General features: G+C 47.4%; 1 long non-coding RNA gene and 1 other non-coding gene across 2 annotated transcripts in view; both read left to right on the forward strand.

The window, feature by feature from the left end:
* Positions 1-20,423, forward strand: part of LOC135319756 (uncharacterized) — a 129,253-nt gene that overhangs the window by 16,142 nt on the left and 92,688 nt on the right. The gene's annotated exons all lie outside the window — the stretch shown is intronic.
* TRNAA-UGC (transfer RNA alanine (anticodon UGC)) lies at positions 1,427-1,499 on the forward strand. The gene has a single exon. It is a non-coding gene; the product is annotated as a tRNA-Ala (tRNA).

The raw sequence follows: 20,423 nt of genomic DNA on the forward strand, positions 1-20,423 counted from the left end.
CCAGGGGGAGAAGGATTTCTTTCCAGACACTCTGCCTTGTGAGTGCTCTTTGCTTGTTTATTGTATCATCTGCCTCTATTATTAGTACATGGTTCGAAGATGGGAAAAAAAAATGCCCAAGAAGGGACAACATTATAATAGAATAAATCCTTCCAAGCCAAAATAAATCAACAAACCCAACAACAATACGGAAGTTTTTCCAAGAGGATGCCATGACTGAAACGTGATTTGAATTCCAGAACCGAGGCCAGCTTGGCCTCCACGGCCCCCCAACTGCATCTGCGTTGAAACCAAATGCTTTCTTGTTGGGCAGTGGAATCCCAAACATCCTAGGGCGGGCATCCTGCCACTGAAATGCCCCCCGCCCCCGCCCTGGGACTGGACATCATCGTAGACCAAGATGCTCATCTCTGTGGCCATCCAAGACATTTGTCGACCAACCACTGTTTCCATCCCATCTGGTCCAGTCCTTGGCCCCGAGTCCAGTGACGAGAGAGAGAGGGAGAGAGAGAGAGATTGCACAAAGTCATCTCTCAGAACGCCATGCATCCTCGGACAGGATGAGCAGACTCTGATGTGGTCAGTGCCTACTTGGGAGTTTGCAGCAAGAATGCTGACAAAGATGGAAAATTGTATCCTTACGGCCCTTGGAAATATCTTCAGCCAGGCTGCAACACTGAAACTGAACGGCATTTCTACACATAGCACGTGGGTGTACACAAACCAAAGCTGCCCGCGTCTGTAGGAGAAACAGCAGCCTCTGCTTGGTGACGTTTAAGCAAGATCACGGCCGGAACGAGCTGCCCCAGACGCAGACCCGCGTCATCTCGGGCCGTGTCCATACACTCGAGGGGCCCAGGTGTGAAGCAGACCCTTATTCCCCGGGGTGACGTCTGTAGAGCCCACGCCAGGCTGTTCAGTCCTCAGTGGAGATCTCAGCTCCAGTGTTAAGTTAGTTTAGCCATCATCTGTCCCCAGGCAGAGGTGGGCTGAAGAGGTAGGTTTTCCAGAATAAGACTGGGGGGAGGGGTGCCGGGGCAGAGTGCATACCACCCCGCCCCTGCGATGGGCAGATTCAGCTCCCCGCTCGCTGTCCACTTCCGGGCTGTGTGACCTCAGGCAAATCCTCCCACCCTCTCCGAGCGTCTTTTTCCCCATCTGCCAAGGGGAGGTGATACAGCTGAGAGAATACAGAGGGTGTGGTGAGCAGAGCGCCCTGCATTTTAGCAAATGCATGAGAAATAAATCATAGCGCAGAAGGGGCCGGAATTGTGGTGACCAAAAGAGCATTAAAATTGCACGCTTGCCTCATTTCACAGAACGTGCATAACTGTAGTTTACTGTAGGCTGGACAGATAAAATATTTTGGCCCACAGAATATATTTTCTTCCATTTTTGGACATTAAAAGACTTGAATTTAGCAGGGGGAGGGTATAGCTCAGTGGGAGAGCATGTGCTTTGCATGCATGAGGTCCTGGGTTCAATCACCAGTACCTCCATTAAAAATAATAATAAATAAATAAATGCGTATATAAGTAAGTAAATAAATAAACAAACCTAATTAACTTCTCCCTAAAAAAAGAAATTAAAAAAAAATTGTTTTAAAAAGGGCAATCCCACTTTAAAAAAAGATTTGAATTTAGGAATGTTACTTGAAGTCAAGATTTCTGGCTCATCGTGGAAAAAAAAAAATGAAGATATGGCAAAAATGAATTCACCTCCCCACTCTGGAAACAAGGAACTGAAAGCTGGGAGTTGCAGCCCCATGCGGACAGGACAGTGCCCTCCAGTGGTCATAATGATAATCACACTTCATGAGCAGGTGCTTTGGTTGCCCGTTTTACAGATGTGGCCATTGAGGCATAGAGTTGAAAGAACTGGCCAGGTGGCCAAGTATGCAGAAGTCTGCCCTAGCGTCCATGTGTCCATCATCACACCACCGGACAAATAGCGCCGTGCCCTCTCCAGACCTGCTTCATCCGCTTGTCCACCTGCCTCTCCCACACGGCAGAATGTTTGCCCTGCCTCCCTCAGTTCCGGTCCAGAGGCGGCGCGTTCACAGGCTGTATCTGATTTGGGCAGAGACCTTGCAGATTACCTCCAAGTTCCAGGTCGTCATCCTGCTCCTCCCAGGACGTGCGCCCTGTCTTCTGGGCAGACCCTTCCTCTCGCCTGCCTTGCCGGTAGGCGTCACTTGGACGGAGGCCACTTGCATTTCTCACCGGAAGGCTCACCCTCATTTCACTGCCCTTCCACTCCGCTTTCTCCTCCCAGGCGGGGGCCGACCGCTCAGTCTTTTCCCTGTGAGTTTCGGTTCAAAGGGCAACGTTTGTGATGCTGACAACAGTGGAACACCTGATGTCACGAAATGGGTGGATGGCAAGTGAATGGGCGAACATAGAAAGACGCTGGATGCCATTAGTCATTAGGAAAAGGTAAATTGAGACGACAGTGAGGTATCGCCACACAGCTGTCAGCGTGGCTCCAATTTAAGAAAAGACTGACCATTTCAAGTGTTGGTGAGGGTGTGTGTTGGGGGTGCTGGAACTTTCTGCCGGGGGCGGGGGGAGTAAAATGGTACCACTGCTTTGGAAAACAGCCCGGCAGTGTTTTTTGAAAGTTAAATATATACCTTCCCTGGGATTCAGCCATTCTACTGAAATTTATCAGGTATGTATAGATACCTAAGAATGGCATACAATTTCTCTAAGATATTTGGATATTTATCTAAGAGAAATGATGTATGTCCGCACAAAGACTGGCTCATGCGTCTTGATAGCAGTCTTGTTTGCACTTGCCAAAACCCGGGAATAACACACATCAACAGGGGACTGGGCAACCAGCGGTGTGTTCCTACAGAGAAATGCATCTAAACAACGAAAAAGGAATTTACTCCTGATACACGCGACAACGTGGACGGATCTGACGAGAGCGATGCAGATTGAAAGGGGTCCTGCAGGAGACGTGTGAGTCCGTCTTTCTGGAAGTACAGACTGTGACGCAAGTCGACAGCTTCAGAAATCAGAGCAGAGGTTGTGTGCCGAGCTGGCTGAGTCCCAGGGAGTGGTGGCGTGGAGGGATGAAAGCGGGAGAGGTAAATTGTTTTCAACCTTGTCTTGATTTTAGTCCTGATTTCCCAGGTATATACAGAGGTTGAAACTTACAAAATATTAGGTATTTAAAGCACATGCCTTCTGTGGGGAGGGTATAGCTCAGTGGTAGAGCACATGCTTAGCATGCACAAGGTCCTGGGTTCAATCCCCAGTGCCTCCTCTAAAAAAAAAATAAACCTAATTACCTTCCCCCTGCCAAAATAAAAAAATAATAAATACATGAAATATTTTTAAAAATAAGTAAGATACATGCATTCCATCTTAGATCCTGTACACCTCAACACAGTTCTTTAAGATGGTGTTTGACACACGGTAGATATTTGAAAAGTACATTTGGTGAGGTCATCACACTAAATTGTGGCACAGAGAACAGTCTTTCTCTGTGTGTCCCTCTTTTTCTACCTTCTGCTCTCAAAGATCTGAGTACTTGGGGGTGCCATGGCCCGCCGGGACGCGGGTCGGGGTGGCGTGGGCTCTGGGTGTCCTTCTCCCGGGAAGGGAGGGAGGTTCTGGTGCTGCGTCTCTGCAGACCTCTTCCTCCTCGAGACCCACCGCGTGGACAAAGAGGAAATACCTGTATTCGTGGACTGCAGTCGACAGTTTGAAACGATCTACTTACTCTGTGTGCACACGGTTTTAAGCTACAGCCTGCAAAACTGAGCGGTGGTGGGGGAAAAGCTCACTGCTGTGGGGAGCCTGTGGGCGGAGGCTGGAGGCAGGAGGGAGCCTGTTATTTCGGGAACGGGGACAAGGCAGCGGGGCGGGCGCGCAGTGAGCGCTGGGGGGCGGGCAGAGCGAGATGAGGGATGCGCTCAGATGCCCAGTCGTGCACAGACTCCCAGGATCATGGAACGAGGGTGGTTGTTTTTTTCTTTTTTCTCTTTTCCCCTGAGAACACTGGGAAGTCACTGAGGGTTTTAAGCAGTGTCTTACTTCTGGATGCTTGCAACAGTTGGATCTGCAACAAGTCTGGCTCTGCTTGGGGAGGCGATTGGAGGACGGTGAGGCTGGGAGGGAGGATTCTGCTGTGCAGGCTGCTGTCCTCGTCGAGGTTGGGGGCGCCGGTGGCAGGGAAATGGCTCGGACCCATCTTGAAGGGCAGCCCTGAGATCATTCCTCCCCCTGAGTGGAGTTGAATGGGGGGATTCTGGACTGGACCGAAGGCTCCTTGGTCAGGGACATTTATTATGACTAATGATCTCTTTTATTTACTCATTTTGCTTTTTTTAATGGAAGTTCTGGGGATCGGGGACCTCATGCATGATAAGCACGTGCTTTGCCACCGAGCTATTTCTCACCCCCTGCCCCGTGATCCCTTTTAAAGTTGCTTTTGGCTAGCAGGAAACTCAGCTCTTAGACAGTTTCCAGGAATAAATCATCTTCTAGAAACTATAAATGGAAGCACCACTGCGGAAGACAGACCTGGCAGCCTGTTGTGACACGAGGCTATCAAAGCGGTGACCAGAAGCTGCAGGTTGACTCAGCTGCCAGGTGGTTTCAAGGTTGACCTCCTTTATTTTGGGGGGCATCCATCTGAGTAGCTCGGTGCCTCTCTGGTTGAGGGGCTGCAGAGGCTTGCACCCGCCCATCCTCTGCCCGCTCACGTCCTGCGGTGCGAGGCACGGGTCACATTGTGACTTGTTATTCACTGCATCACCCGCAGGAGGAATACGGGTTGATTCCTTTTCTATTGTGGCAAGAAGATGGAAAAAACATGCCAGCCATCCTCTCCTGGGAGCTGGCTCTCAGCTCTCCCTGCACCGTGGGACATGGCATGCAGCCCTCTAGATTGTCCAGACACACTGGGTCCTTCTGTAATCTTTACCTAAAGGTAAACAGAGAAACAGTGAGGAACCGGAAACACTGATGGGAGCCGGGGCTGGGGAAGGGCGGGGAGGGGAAAGAAAGTGAAACGGACACATCGATTTAGGGTTCCTCGGTGTTCAGTTAGTTTGGGAAATCAGGCCTGAACTGGCTTAAAGTATCAAGGAAGTCTCCCCCCCCCCTTCTTCTTTTATTGCAAAGCAGAAGCAAATCACGTTTGGAAGACCACATGGGTGTAGTAAAATGTGTGCCCACAGATGAGGGCATCTGGGCAACGGTGGCCGTGGGTCCTCCGTGCCGCCTTCAGACCCAAGGTCCCGCCACATCCCACACCTGCGCGAACGTGTGTCAGCCGCCCGCAGAGTCCCGGAGGCCCATCCACGGGCGACACTGCACAGTCACACCCACAGCCCCTGAGAAGTGCACACCTGTCTTAAGGAGTGGGGGGCAGGGTGCGTTAAGGCTGCTGTCCTCTGTCCCCCAGGCAATTCCAGTTCCGACCAGGGAGCCGGACTCCTCTTGGGTCACCCCTCGAGGCACACATCCTTTCTTTGTCATCAACATTAAGTGCCCTTCAACTCCCCCGGGACATCCCCGCTGGTGACTTGAGAGAGCAGGTGCAGCGGCACCTCGGTTGAAGGTGAGAAGACCATTGCAGAAGGACCTGCGTCCCCCCTCCCTGCAGGTTCTTGGGACTCGCAGAGTTAACAGCAGAAGGAAAGTGCACCTGTGTCGTGGAGACTGTTTCAGTGTTAGCAAAAAGGAGGCAGAAAAGCAATTAGCACAGCCCTTTGAAGAATTAAGCAGCGGGGGTGATGGTGGCTGAGATAGAAAGCCAAGAACGGTTTGATGAATTCAAGCTGAGAAATCTATCAAGGTTGCATAACGTGATAACTTTTCAAGCAGAAAGGCTATTCTCTTCCGAGCCTCTGTCTTTTAACTTGGGACTGCCTGGACCAATTCAGATAAAAGAGAGGAGGACTCAGACGTGAGATAAGGCGCCACACAATTCGGAAGGTTGGGAAGACTTAGGGCAATCCATCAAACAACGGCCCCGTGCGGCTGTGATTTTCGGCTCTCAAAAGGGCACGTGGATTTGGCGGAGGAAGGTGTAAAAACTTAACTTAAATACATGAAAGTCCATTTCACCTCCCAGCGAAGAGGCTGTCCCCTCCAGTGTTGTATTACCTTAGAGATTCTCTGTGTCTCACAAGAAATGTTTTCCGATCCCATGTTCCCAACAGATAGGATCACAAGGTGATCAACTGGTCAACTAATTTTTTTTCCCACCTTCCCTCTTCCCTCTCTCTCTCCTCTGCCCCTTTCCACAGGATGCTAGTGTCCCATCTGTCTTTTTTTTGTTTCTTTCTCCTGTCCTGGGCTTTACTAAGTCACTGGGAGGAATGGCTCATGTTACTTTTTATTCTTGTCTGTGGCCAGCCTGTGCCAATTAGAAATGCTTTTGTCTGTGAGTAACACAACAGCTAAACCACAGGAGCTAAAACACACAGCTCTGTATTTGTCTTCGGGGCAGGAGGTCTGGAGGCAGGCAGTCTTTGCTTTGGCTCTGTGGTTCTATGCTGTCAGGACTGGAATCTCTGAGATTCTTTTGGTCTGCATACTTGTCGCCTCATGGTGCCAAAAGAACTGCTAATCCACCTGCCATCACGTGCGTATGTCCAGATACAGACACATACATGAGGAGCTGAGATGGTGCTGGAGGGGGTCCGGGAGAGGATGTGACCACTGTTGGTTGACCCACGAGCTGGTCCCTCACCTGCTCTGTCCTTGGGATGTCTGCTCTGCCCACTGTGCCCACCCTGGGAGCTGTTTCAAGGACCCACCTCTACAGAGCAGGTGTGGTGGAGACCTTGGGACTATGTGGGTGTCTGAACCCCAGGAAGGGGTTCTATAAACTCTAAGATGCAATGGGTGGGCGGGCTGAGATCTCCTGGTCCTTTGGAAACCAAGACAAGCCCCCGAGGAAAGTTCCCTGCCTGTTAAACCACCACTTACCCGTCTGGAGTGGTTGCCTCCTCTTTTTGTCTCTCCCTATCCTCCAGGAATGGAACTGCTTTCTGATACCACCTGGGTAGCTCCTGAGGCTTCAAACCCACAGATGGTGACACAAGTCATAAAGAACCCAGTACAACACAGGGAAGGGGATCAGGGAGGCCGGAGGAGAGGACAGCTGCTCAGGGAGATCCCCCCAAGGAGGGATGGTTCCAGGCAGGGGAACAGCAAACACGACAGCTCAGAGAAGGACTGTGTTTTGTGTGTTTAGATGATTTCGATAGTTTTACATTCAGTAGTCACGGTAGCAGAATGAAGGAACCAGAATTAGTCCCCCTGGTAAAAAAAAAAAAAAAAAAAAAGTAAAAAGAACTTTAGGAAAATCATTTAGTGCTAGGTTAAACTTCATGCATGACCTTGGCCGAGCCAGTTGACCTTCAGGCCTCAGTTTCCCTGTCTATTTCCGTGGAATCATCATCTCTGCCTGCTCTCCTCCCGTGGTGGTTGTGAGACTCACAGGAGCAAAGGTGATCTCAGAGGCAGGACAAGCCGTGGAAAGAAGGCGCGATGACCATCACAGACCCATGCCAGACTTCCTTAGGTCAAGTCATTAATCATAGCTGCTGTGCGTGTGGCGTGGGTCCACCCCCCTGCACACGATACCGGGTTATTTCTCGAAGTGAAGATTCCGTTTAAAAGGAAGCAGCAACTGAGCAGGACTTCACGTGATGACCATCAGCCAGTCTGATGGTTTCTAGGTGGAGCCAGCGTCCGTCCCGAGATCACAAGCTTCTCCTGCCCTCTGGGGTTTACAGGAGAGTTTCAGCATTTACAGCGTCACCATTGAGAGTCATTTAGAAATTCCATCATGACACATCAGCGTGGAAATTAGGTGACCTCTGGGTGTCGGCGAGCCCCTTGGCCGTCACCCCGTGTAAATCTGTAAATTCCTGGGTTCAGTCGCTGTCTCTATCACCCTGCCACGCTCCACCTGCTTTCCTGATAAAAAGAACTGCTCCTCAAATTGATCTGTTAAATTCAGGGTTATTTCTTCCCTGTCTCATAACAGGATCAGCGCAAATCAAATACCCAAAACCACTACCCCAGCGCCCCTCTTCCAAATTGGATTTAGAGAAGTTTATTTTCGGGATCAGCAAACCAAAGGAAATCACTGAGCTGCCTTCGGTTTCCTGCCCCCCGCCACCGTGCAACCGTAAACATTCTCATTTTCCTTCCCTGGAAGAGGTGGGCAGTGGGACTGTCCCCCCCCCCCATTGACCCTGTTTGGTCACCGCCGACCCATGCAGGGCTAGGCAGGGTGTTATAAAAGCCTCTCCTCGGACCTGCGATCCCTTTAGACCAGGACACATTTTAGAGAAGAGGGTGTCGTGGAGAGCATCGGAGAGGAGAGCGTTAACTGCGTTTGTTTTTCCCTCGGGAACATAAATAAGGGTCATTTTCTGGCGTAGAACCTTTGGAGGCAAAAATGAGACCTTTCTGATGATCTTGATAATAATAAGCCGATGTGTGTTTTTTCTGTTAATCGGGGAGCCAAGAAGATGGTTGTTTTTTCTGTTTTCTTTCTTTTTTTCTTTCCTTTTTTTTTTTTAAAATGGAGGTACTGGGGATTGAACCCAGTGCATGCTAAGCATGCGCTAGACCACTGAGCGATACCCACCCGCCTCCCCCATTATTTTTCTCTTGTTTTCTTTCTTTTTCTTTTTTTTTTCTTTCTTTTTTTTTTTTTTCTTTCTTTCTTTTTTTCTTGGAGTACAGTCAATTACAATGTGTCCATCTCTGGTGCACAGCACAATGTCCCAGTCAGGCATATACATACATACATTCGTTTTCATATTTTTTCCACTAAAGGTTATTACAAGATATTGAACATAGTCCCCTGTGCTGTACAAAAGGAACTTTATTTTAAAGTCTATTTTTATATATAGTGGCTAACATTTGCAAATCTCCCCCGTTGTTTTTCCATTGAAGAGAAATGGGCGATTTTTAAAAAATGGGACGCCAGATCATTTCCCCAAACCACTGAGGTGTTTGTCGGAGGATGAGAGAGATTTTCTGTCCGTGAAGACGAGGGCCATCAGACTTTGTGTTTTTCTAGCCGGGTGCATGCCAGCCATCTCTGAGGAGATCGTGTCTCGCTGCATGAAGCCGTGAGAAACGGGCCCACGTGCACGCTCCGAGACGGGCAAGGACACGATGGAGCTGGCTCTGCTGTAACTAGGAACCAAAAGCTAGCCTTGCGGACGTGACTGCAGGCGTCCCGCGCCAGAGGCCCCTTTGCCTCTCGGTCCGCACCTCTCTCTGACTCTCTGCGACTCTTGATCTGTCTCGCCATCTCGCTGCTCTGCGGGCCTTCGTTTCTCTCGCCGTCTCTCCTGGGGCATCTCTCTTTTAAGCCAGTCTGTCGTCCTCATTCTCTGTCTCTCTGCTGTCTTCCTCCCCGGTGTCTTCCCGTCTGCCTTCCTGCTTCTCCGTCTTTGACTCCCTCAGGCACTCGCTCCTCGATCTGTATCTGTTTATCACTGTCTCCCGCGCTGGCTTCCTCCCCCGGCCCATCCCCGTCCAGAGAGCCAGAAACGGGGTGTGTCCACGGCGTCCCCGAGGGTTGGGAAGCAGCCGAGACCCAGCACGTCTCCCCTGTGAGCGGACCTACCAGGGACCCGTGAGCAGGTGCACGCGGGCCCTCAGTGAGGTCTGTGCTGCCCGCAGCCGCGCCGTCTCACCAGGTTTAGGTGTTGATTAAATGACTGATGTTTGCACGCTCGTTCGGGGGCAACTTGGCGTCACATTGAAGTTTTAATTTGGCCTAAGCTGCATAAGCAGATTCCCTCAGTCAACAAAGACGGCTGCATTAGCAGGTTACAGATGTAATTAGATAGGGCTCGGCCGAGCTGCTAATAGATTCAGGTGCCGGGAAGGAATTAAGAGAGAAACACTGAGACACTCATTATTCGGTGTTGGCGCTGGGGGTGTGTGAATGATGGAGGAGCGGGGCGTATATATGCAGAATCCATCCCTGTTCAAACTCAGGCGTTCTCGACGTCTTCCCCCAGCCTCTCTTTTATTCCTGGGTCTCTCTAACTGTCTCTCCCCACCTCTCAGCCGTCTCGTGCGCTTCACTTGTGTGTTTACAGTCTCTTCTCTCTTTCTTGATGGGCCATTTTTTTCCTGGGGTTGCTGTGACAAATCACCCCAAAGAGGGTGACTCAAAAGCAGCGGAAAGGTGTCCTCTCGCAATCACAAGGTGAGCAGGGCCAGGCTCCCCCCACCCCAGAGGCTGCAGGGGAGACCCTGGTCCTGGCCCCTCCGGCTCCTTGGCTTGTGGCCGCATCACCGCCGTCTCCACTCCCCAGGCCACCTTGCCTCGCCTCTCCTCTGTGTCACATTGTCCTCTGCGCCCCCTCCTGTGAGGACACGCAGCTGTGTTCAGGGTGCACCTGGGTATTCCAGGACGGTCTCCCCATCTCAGGCTCCTGGGCTGAGTCGTGTCCGTACGTCCCTTTTCTGCCATTAAGGTGACGTGGGAGATGCCAGGGTTTAGGAGGGAGATGCCGGTGCTCAGTCCCGCTCGTGTCTCTCCTGTTTCTTCTCCCCCTCACCACGCAGAGCAGGGCCCCCCTAAGGAACCCTCAGCTGCTCCCCTTTGGCCCGGGGCCATAAATGAGGTGATTTTTTTTTAACCGGTGAGACAGGCAGGAACATCTGTCTTGAGCTGTATTCCCTCCTCAGAGCCCTGCCGGGGGAGGCCAGGGCTGCAGAGCCCGGAGACTCCTGACTCCCTCTGACCCTTCATGCAGTAGGACGGGGCGTGGGCAGGGCTGCGCGGGGCGTCCTGTTCGCCTTTTACCCACACAGACAAAGCCACCACATCTGTCCTGCGGCCTCTGGGACAGTAGAAGTCCCTCCCTCTCACAAAAGCCATCTCCATCAAGCGGTCTGGGGCATTCGCTGAGAGCTGGGTCTTTGGAGCTGGGCGCCTGCTGCTTGCCCCCCACCCTGCTGCTTATTCCATGTTGGCCTTGGGCACATCAGTGATCACGTCTGAGCCTCGGTTTTCCCTCCGATAAAATGGGCTTGATCACGGCACCTCCTGTGGGGGTTACTGCGCACTGAGCGTGGTGGTCTGTGCACAGGCAGGTCCACCTGGACTGGCAGAAGCACAGGGCACAGGGAGCAAAAAGTGCAAAGGTTTCGTTTAAATTTTTAAAAAATTGCAAAGTATGGTTGATTTCCAGTGTTGTGTTAGTTTCTGGTGTACAGCATAGTGATTCAGTTTTACATATATGTGTGTATATATATTCTTTTTCATTATAGCCTATTACAAGATGCTGAATATAGTTCTCTGGGCTGTACAGTAGGTCCCTGTTGTTTACCTATTTTATATACAGTAGTTTGTGTCTGCAAATCCCAGACTCCTAATTTATCCCTTCCCACTCCCCCCCCAACCCCATTAACCATAAGTTTGTCTTCTATGTCGGCGAGTCTGTCTTTGTTTCTGGCGACCCAGCGTGGCCGCCAAGGTCCCTCTTGCCGTTACCAGGGGGATGGACATCAGGAAAAGAGAAATTCCAAACGAGTGTCAAGCAGAGCACCGGTGCCTGGCTTCACATCCATTCAGCACTCCTGAGATGGCCACTCGCCGTATGCCGGACGTGAACGTTGGACTTTCCAGTCCCCCCCGCCCCACCGTTTTCTACAGGAGGAACATTTATATTTGTTACTGCTTCCCCAGCTTCAGGCTTTCCATGGAGGGGTTTCAGCTCATCTGTTTTATATTCTGCCGTGCAAGTCGTGAAGAAGTATTTACTCAACTAAGAAAACTTGCTGAACCATACGTGAAGCCCGCCAGCCCACCATCTTCCTTGCAGGGACCCCCCGAGGGGGTTGGATGGGTGGACGTTACCGTCTAGGTCATCTTGACCACTGATGGACGTTCTCTGTCCACGGGCAGAGTGACCATGGAAGCTTCCTCCTGTTTTTCCCTCTTTGACCCAAGAGCTGTGCTCTGAGCCTGCCTGAATTTTTATGGCATTTCCTCTAAGTACTGTCTTATTAGAAATATCTCTCTTCATTTTCTTTGGGACCGGTAGCTAGCTGGATTTTAAAAACATATGCTAGCGGGCGAGCCTGTGATCAAAGACTCCGAAGACGGAGTTTAAATGGTGGGCTAGGCAAGCTTCAGAGGTAGCGGAGGCTTGGCACTAAAATTAAAAATCTATATTGAAGTTGTAACAAAACCCCTAGGTTTTCTCCAGTTGAAGTTTACAGCTGCCTTGAAGTTTTATAAATCATAAGTCAATCATAACATCTGAGGCAAAGGGAGAAAAATGAAATAAAGTTATTGGGAGAATTCCCTTCGGAGGCTGGCCTGGGGAGGCCGGTGGAGAGAAGGTGAACGAAGCTGGTTATTTCTCTTGGGGCCTTCTGGCCACAGGGGGACCCAGTGTAGGAAACACCACAAGCCTTGTGCTCAGTATCCATGAGCTCTGGGACTCCTTGGTCATTTCTGCTACCAAGACAACTTCACATCGTGCAAAGCACAGTTAAGCAGCTTCTGTTGGTCATTCTTGCCGGTTTGTTTGTTTGAATCAAGGTTTTCGGAATTTGATTTTTACACTCAGATGTTCCTTCTGGGTTAGTTAAGAGAACATTTTAACTTCATTCATTGGGGCAGGTCGCTGGCTGCAACGATACCGTGGTGGCGCCAACAGTGGATGCTGACTTCGAAGTGTCTCTGTTCTGATGTTGGCTGTGCCACTGGGCCAGCCGTGGCTTCCACCTTTCCAGCCAGGTGGGAAGAAACAGAACCAGGAGTGCATGCATATGTTAAGTGAGTTGTTATAGGAGATCCCCCTGGGCACTGGTAGGGGCTGGCGAGACAAGCTGGAAACCCACAGGGTAAGGCTGTCAGGAAGCGGAGCTGGAAACTCAGACAGGAGCTGACCTTGCAAAAACACAGGCTGAAGGTCTTTTTTTTTCAGGGAAACCTCCGCTCTGCTCCTAAGGACTTATCTTCGCATCTATATTTTTGTCCAAACTTGAATGAATTCATTTTATCCCCAGTTCCTCAGATCTTCCCTTCCTTAATGGATGCCTTAAATATTTATTTATGGGTGTTGAATCTCCCTGGTGAGAATGGATTCTTCCAAATTCATCCCTGTACCATTTGATCGTTTGCTGCTTTATCATCTTCAAGCCCAGAATAGAAATTTGACAAGAGTATATGTTCAGGTAACATGTGGTTACAAATGAATGACTGCAATCTTATCTATGGGGGAAAAACAAAAAAACAAAAAAACACACATAAAACATGCCAATATTTCACCTTCCCTAGCTCCATGATCATGTTTTCAAATTTTTCTCCACATTTTCTGACCCGTTGACAAGTAGCTATTAGTTCCAAATTTAATGTCCATGTAAAGCAAAACATTTCTATAGAAAAGAGAAGAAAAAGCGTATTTATCACATCGATTGTTGAGAAGGTCAAGTTTGCACTGTACTTACGTGCACCATTCCTCAGATTTGCTCGCCTCGTTTCCTAAAACCGTAGCTCAGAAGAATGTGACCTTTGCACCCTGGTCTCTGTCAGAAGTGAGCCATGAAAGGATAGAATGGTCAGGGCCAGAATTTCCAGAAAGATCTGAGTCGTGGGGGGGAAATCAAGAGTGTCCCTCAGTAACTCATCTTCAAAATTAACATTCGCCCTATCCAAAAGACCCATGCTGAGACTCCCTGGAGCAGAATGTTGAACCCTGAATGCCCTACCCTTGCTTTGGGCAATCTGGGAGTCCAACTTCACGTCCCTTGCCCCTTTGTACACGCTCTGTCATTCCAGGTCGTGTGGTGAAGTCTGGTGCCTCACAGGAATGTGTTCTCTCAGTGGTGTTCACGGTGGTGCCCAGGGCCCCAGAGACGGAACCACAGGAGAATAAATCAGAGAAAGTGTCGGTGTTTACCTGGTGCGGCGGGAAGAAGGCTCGTGGCTGTGAGGAAGGGGAAGGGCTGAGAACTCTTCTTAAGGGTTGGGAAGACTCATCATGTCAGTGGAGTTTTTTTTGTTTGTTTGTTTTAAGTGGATTCCAAAGTGGAACTTTAAAGGCAACCAATTTTGGCTCAAGATAAAGAACCACCATCACAACAAAAAAAATCACACAGTCTGGGGATTAAACTTGCACGTGCCAGCAGCTTGATCCAGCCCTGGCCTCCCCACTTGCTAACTCCTTGAACTTAAAACTTGAACTTGAACTTCCTTTGTCTGTAGAAGGATGGCATTAATCCTGATACAGAATATTAGTTCCAAGGTGACTGTGTAGGGGAAAACTGTCAACAGTCCAGGTGACCTTTGGGAAGTCCTTAGTATATTTCTCTTAGATCTCCAGGACCTGAATTCTTAGAAGCGCAAATGTCAAATTTTACCTTTTTCCGATTTCTCTCTGAACTTGCACGGTGGCCAAATTTCCTGGCACAACAGAGACCAAAATCTCATTTTAAAGAGGGTGCTGGGGAGTCAGAGAGTCAATTATATTTTTCTCATTCCTCTTTTCTTTCTTTGTTTTCCTCCTTAGCCCCAGTAATGAAAGTACTCATTTGTGAAACATGTGGACAGTGTTATTTCTACTGTGAGGTTTGGGAAGGATAAAATAAAATGAACTTTATAAAAGAAGACATTGCACAATGCTTTCTTACTGACTGAATTTCAGGGAGACAGGTCAGCCCACGAGGCTGTCAAGAGATGCAGTGAGCGCCTGTAGGAGTGGTCCATAGTCTTTGCTGCAACATCCCCAGTGAACGTCCCGATGTTGGAAATCTTCATAGGAGGCGTGGCTTGGTATTCAGAACATCTTCATTCACGATTTGACTTGGGCTTGAGACCTGAGGGATTATGATCCAAGTATTCTTAGGTTTAATAAAATGCTTTTGTTCCGATACGGATAAAGATGACCTTCTCTGAGCAGAGCTACGTACAAGGAGCTTCGTGAGCCACCAAGTTGGGCTGCAGGTGCCTCCTGCCCTTAGAGGCGTAGAATCCGGCTGATGAAAAGAAATGGTTACTATTTCGGGAGCTGTCACTGTGCGCTGGGCACTGTCCTGAGCACGTTTGATGGACGGACTCATTGAAGCCGCGTAAGGTTTTGAGGTAGCTATTATACACACACACACAAATTACTATTTACCTTGTGACTTTATCATGTGGAGACAGAGGCATGGAGACCTTAAGTAACTCGCCTGAAATCACTCAGCTGCTTGGTGGTGGACCCGCAGGTGCTTGCTGGGGTCAGAGCTGTGCGCATCAGCTCTGGAATTCTCAGTGTGTTGTGCAGATACAGGACATTCTTAAAACTATTAGGAAAAGTACCCCGGATACTGCTTTTCCACGAAGGGTTCCGTTAGTTACGATAAGCTTCATTTATTTTTTTTTTATTTTCAGAACACGTGTGTTTCCATCCACATCTATAAAGCCTGTTTTCTTCATTTCACTAAGTTTCTTTGAAGGTCTTCTGGGGACGGAGGAGAAATGTGATTTTTCAGGGTGTGATTGTGTCGTAACCTTTGAGAGTCTACCTTTCAGGCTGAAAGTTGGGCTCATGTTTTCGTGTTATTTGGAACTGAATTGTTTGCCAGTGAACCTTGGCTTCCAGAACGCCAGGAGCCAGTCAGGCGTCAGCAGCCTGGGACCGGATTTTTTTTTTTTTTCACTCTTGGCGAGAAATAAATAAAACATGATTGCTGCTCTGGAAGGTAGCGCCTGCCAACTTACTGAGCAATAATTAAGTCTTCAGGCTTCGGTGTCAGCTGGACAAGACACTAATGAGATGCTAAAGTGCTCAAAGGAGTTGCATTAACATGTTTAAAGCCTCCCCTGCCCCAGGAAAGCATCTTGTTTTCCACCGCGGTCTGTGATGGGTGAGGTAAGGCAGAGGAAGTCTCCTGTGACTTGCTGCGGGCTCAGAAACGTCAAGGACGTTGGTCACTAAATAGAACCCAGTGTCACCTCTGGGGAGCGTCAGCCGCTTCAATACGGCAGCTGCAGTTCCTGGGTTAACTGCGCAGTGACTGCAAAGAAGCTCTCCCACCGAGGTTTCCTTAACAGGCTGACTCTGCAGGCAGGGAGAATGGCCGGTGACGTGCGCCTTGAACAGAGTCCTATAGAGGGGCATGCTTGAGTCTCAGTAACTGAGGTCAGCACCTCACAGAAGGTTCTGGCTGGAGGAACCGGCACCAGGCTGGTGGGCAGTGGCGACTGACAAGTCCACCGTCAATTTTTAAAATAATTGTGATGTTTTGGTGGCATGTAGTAGAAACCCACATCAAACTGGCTTAAGCGCTCTCTCTGCACAAAGACAACGCCTTGACTCGTGGAACTAAAGGTGCCATGATGGTTTTATGACAAGTTGGATCCTGAGGGTCTTCTCTGGTTAAAAGCACACAGTCAGACTTTTTCCCTCAGATTTTCCATTCCCGATAGAGGCCCTCCGGACTCTGATATCCTGGACCACATTAGGTCCCCACACCTGCCGTCACGTGCCTGTCTTTCTCCTGAATACACATCTCTCTTGGGCGTCCTCTTTTCTTCCACTCCCTGCACCTGAAAAACTGCAAGTCGTGCCCCAGGGCCAGCTCAGGTCTGTCTTCTCTGCAAAGCCTCCTCCTCCTCGCCTCTCCCACCCCAAGGGTTCTCTGTGCTGTGCTGAGACCGCCCCGTGCAAACACCTCTCTTAGCAGCCTGGTACGAACATGTTCACGGAAGGGGTTTGCCTCTTCCCTGGGATTTCACTTTCTTTTTTGTATTTATATTGCATTTATTTTTATCTCATTCTTTGACTTTTTAAACATTTTTTAATTGAGTTATAGTCATTTTACAATGTTGTGTCAAATTCCAGTGTAGAGCACAGTCTTTCATTTATACATGAACATACTTATATTCATTGTCACATTTTTTTCGCTGTGAGCTACCACAAGGTCTTGTATATACTTCCAAAATTTCACCTTCTTGAAAGCAGAGACCATGTCTTATTTATCTCTGTATTATCCAGGACTGTCTTGCTCTGAAGACTACTATCGACAAAAATAATTATAATAACATTATTGTTATTACTAGACGTTAGTACTATACAGAGGGCACTTTGATATGCACGCTGACATTCTCATTCACACATACGTAATGCGCATATAAATTCATTTGATATTACAGCAACCACGGGAGCTCGGTACTATTTTTAGCTTTGTTTTAGCTATGGGAACAGAGGCACAGAAATTTTAAATACGTGATTTTTAGGGTTTTGACTAAGTGTGAGTTTATATAAAATTGATAGAACAAGTAATGAATGCAGTCCTTCCTCCTTCCAGTCCCTCTTCAAGTCCAATTAAATACAGTATTTCTAAAGTGTAAGGAGGAATTAAGCATTCTCCTGCAGGGCTGGCCATATTCATGGCCAATGGAGATTCGTCTGGTCATATAATTGGGTGTAGGGGGCCAGGTGGAGAATATGGGAAACCCTAGGAATATTTTTTTCACTGCCTGTGCTCCAGCTAAAATCCATAGCCCCATCTCAGCTAATTCAGTCTCTTCCAAACAGGAATGCAAGCCCAGTGTTGGCAGAACTCCTTCTCCTTAAGGAAAGTTGAAGTCCAGTTTTAAAAGAAAACCTCTGGATTTGTTAAAACAGCTTTATTGAGATATACTTCATGTATCATAAAATTTGTGCTTCTCATGTGTAGAGTTGGCTGGATTTTGGTACATTCGCAGAGTGGTGGAACCATCACCACCATCAGATTTTAGAATATGTTCATCACGCCCAAAAGCAGCACCAGACTCACTCAACAGTCACTCCTTATCACCTCCCACACCCACATCCTCTGTAAGTACCAACCTACCTTCCGTCCCTATGAATTTGCTAAATCCTGGCTGTGTCATGGAATTGGAATCATGCAACGTGACTGGCTTCTTTCGGGTAACATAACGTAACATAGCATCGCGTAGTCTAGCTTAGCACAGTGTCTTAAAAGTTCATCCTATTGTGGCATTTACCAATACATCTTTCTTTTTAGAGCTAAATAATATTCATTATATGGACAGACCACATTTTGTTTATCTACCCATAAGCTGGTGGACACTTAGTTTGTTTCCATTGTTGGCTATGATGAAAAATATCTGTACAAGCTTTAATGTAGACATATATTTTCAATTCTTTTGGGTAGACGGCTAGGAGCAGAGTGGTTGGGCCATTAGTAACTCCGTGTTTAACGTCTTGAGGAACTCCCAAACTGTTTTCCAAAGGTGAGACCTTTTAAAGTCCCACCAGCAACGTATAAAGTTTCCAGTGTCTCCACACCCTTGTCAACGCTTGTTACTGTCTGGTTTTTTTTTTTTTTTTTTCGTTTCTAACCATCAAAATACGTGTGAAGTGGTATCTCACTGTTGATTTGATTCATGCTTCCCCAGTGACAACGAGGAACATCTTTTTATGTGCTTATTGGCTATTTGTATAACATATTTAGAGAAATGTCAATGGAAGTAATTTGCCCATTTTTATATTTGGTTGTTCTTCTTCTAATTGTGACTTGTACAAATTCTTCTAGATTCAAGTTTCTTATCGGTTATGTGATTTGCAAATATTTTCTACGGTTCTGTGGACAGTCCTTTCATTTTCTTGATGGAGTTTCTGGAAGCAAAAAAATTGTAATTCTTGATGAAGTCCGCTTTATCCATTTATTTTCTTTTGTGACATGTGCTTCGGTGTTATGTTTAAGAAAGTGAGAGTGTGTGGTTTAAGATCCACACACATGAATTTCCTAAATTATGTTTTACTATTGACTTCAAAATTCATCTATTGTGATCTGAAGAAATAATTTGCCTAGTTTCAATCCTTTTAAACTTATTGGGGCTTGTTTGATGGCTAATATACAGTTTATCCTGGAGAATGTTCTATGTGCGCTGGAACAAAATGCACATTCTGTTGTTGAGTGGAGTATTCTGTATTTATATGTTAGGTGTAGTTTTTTTAATAGTCACGCATAGATCTTCCGTTTCCTAGCTGATAATCTGTCTAGCTATTTTGAAAATATTAAAAGTGGAATATTGGAGTCTTCAAAGATTATTTTTGAATTTCCTGCTTATTTATTTATGCCTCTAGATTGAGCCACATGTGTCTCCATCACTTTTTTCTTCCTAATGTATTGAACGCTTTACCATTGTCACATATCTTCCTTTGTCGTTGCTAAGTTTCCGTTTTGTTTGATGTTAGTATGGTCACTCCTGTTCTCTCTGGGATCCTGTTTGTGTGATATTTTCCCTGTCCTTTTTTGTTTTCTTTTGCGGGGGGAGGGTAATAGGTTTACTTAGTTATTTTTTAAAAGGAGGGACTGGGCATCGAACCCAGGACCTCGTGCATGCTAAGCACACGCTCTACCACTGAGCTACACCCTCCCCACCCCATCCTTCAACTGTCAACTTACTTACCTCTCGGAATCTCAAGTGTAGCTCCTATTGACAGCATGCAATTGGATAACGTTTTTAAATCCATTTTGCAAAAGTCTACCTTTTCGTTGTCAGGGATTTCCTTTACTAATAATATGGGATGCGTCTACTGACAATGAATTCTCTGTGTTTGTTGACCTGGAGATCTCTTAATTTCTCCTTTATTTCTGAAACACAGTCTTGCTGGATTTAGATCTAGTTGCTTGGCAAATGGGCCATACTTTCTTCTTTCTTTTCATGTCGCCTACAGTTTTGTTGAAAATTGATATCTTAAATACTGTCATGGGGAAATTCTAGAAAAATTGACCCTCTTCACTCCCTGGGTGTTTTGTTGTTGAAAAAGTTGGTTTTGGCCATTTCGCCAGGGTTCTCGTTTCTTTACGAGAGGAGCAGATGTTGGGAGGCCGCCGTTTTAGAAGTGGTTCTCCAACATCTTGATTTTCAAATGTTGCTGATTTAACAATTACAATAATAAAGCAGTGCACCCACCTCCTTAAAGAGGGCTACAAGCAAATTTTGCTTGGTGACTGATAAGTTTATTTTACTCTTTGGGGACAATTTTTTTTTTTTTTTTTGTAAAGTAGAAGATGGATCCACAGAAGTGGGTAAGGATGAAAAATATTTCTGAGAGCCCTGGATTCTCCTGGTGACTCGTGAAAAGTATGTGAAATTGAAAGTAAGTCCGCGACACCTTTTGTACATTGCTCTTTCTGGAAGGTGCCCTGTCTGCTGTGGTTAAGAGGGGTGTTCTGAAGAGAAAGGCAGAATGCTGCTAACCTGGACTCTCACAGCCCAGTATGCAAATAATTACGTATCTATCTTAAAAGTAAATCAATTAAAAACATAATACAAGCTTGAGATTTCCCCATTTCTCCCTCCCCTTCATAAAATCAACGCTCCTCCAGCATTTAATACCTGAGTGTAGAGTAAACACAATAAACAATATAATGGCAAAAAAAAAAAAAAAAGAATGATGC

This window comes from Camelus dromedarius, chromosome 31 (assembly GCF_036321535.1).
Source record: "Camelus dromedarius isolate mCamDro1 chromosome 31, mCamDro1.pat, whole genome shotgun sequence".
NCBI classification, from domain to species: domain Eukaryota; kingdom Metazoa; phylum Chordata; class Mammalia; order Artiodactyla; family Camelidae; genus Camelus; species Camelus dromedarius.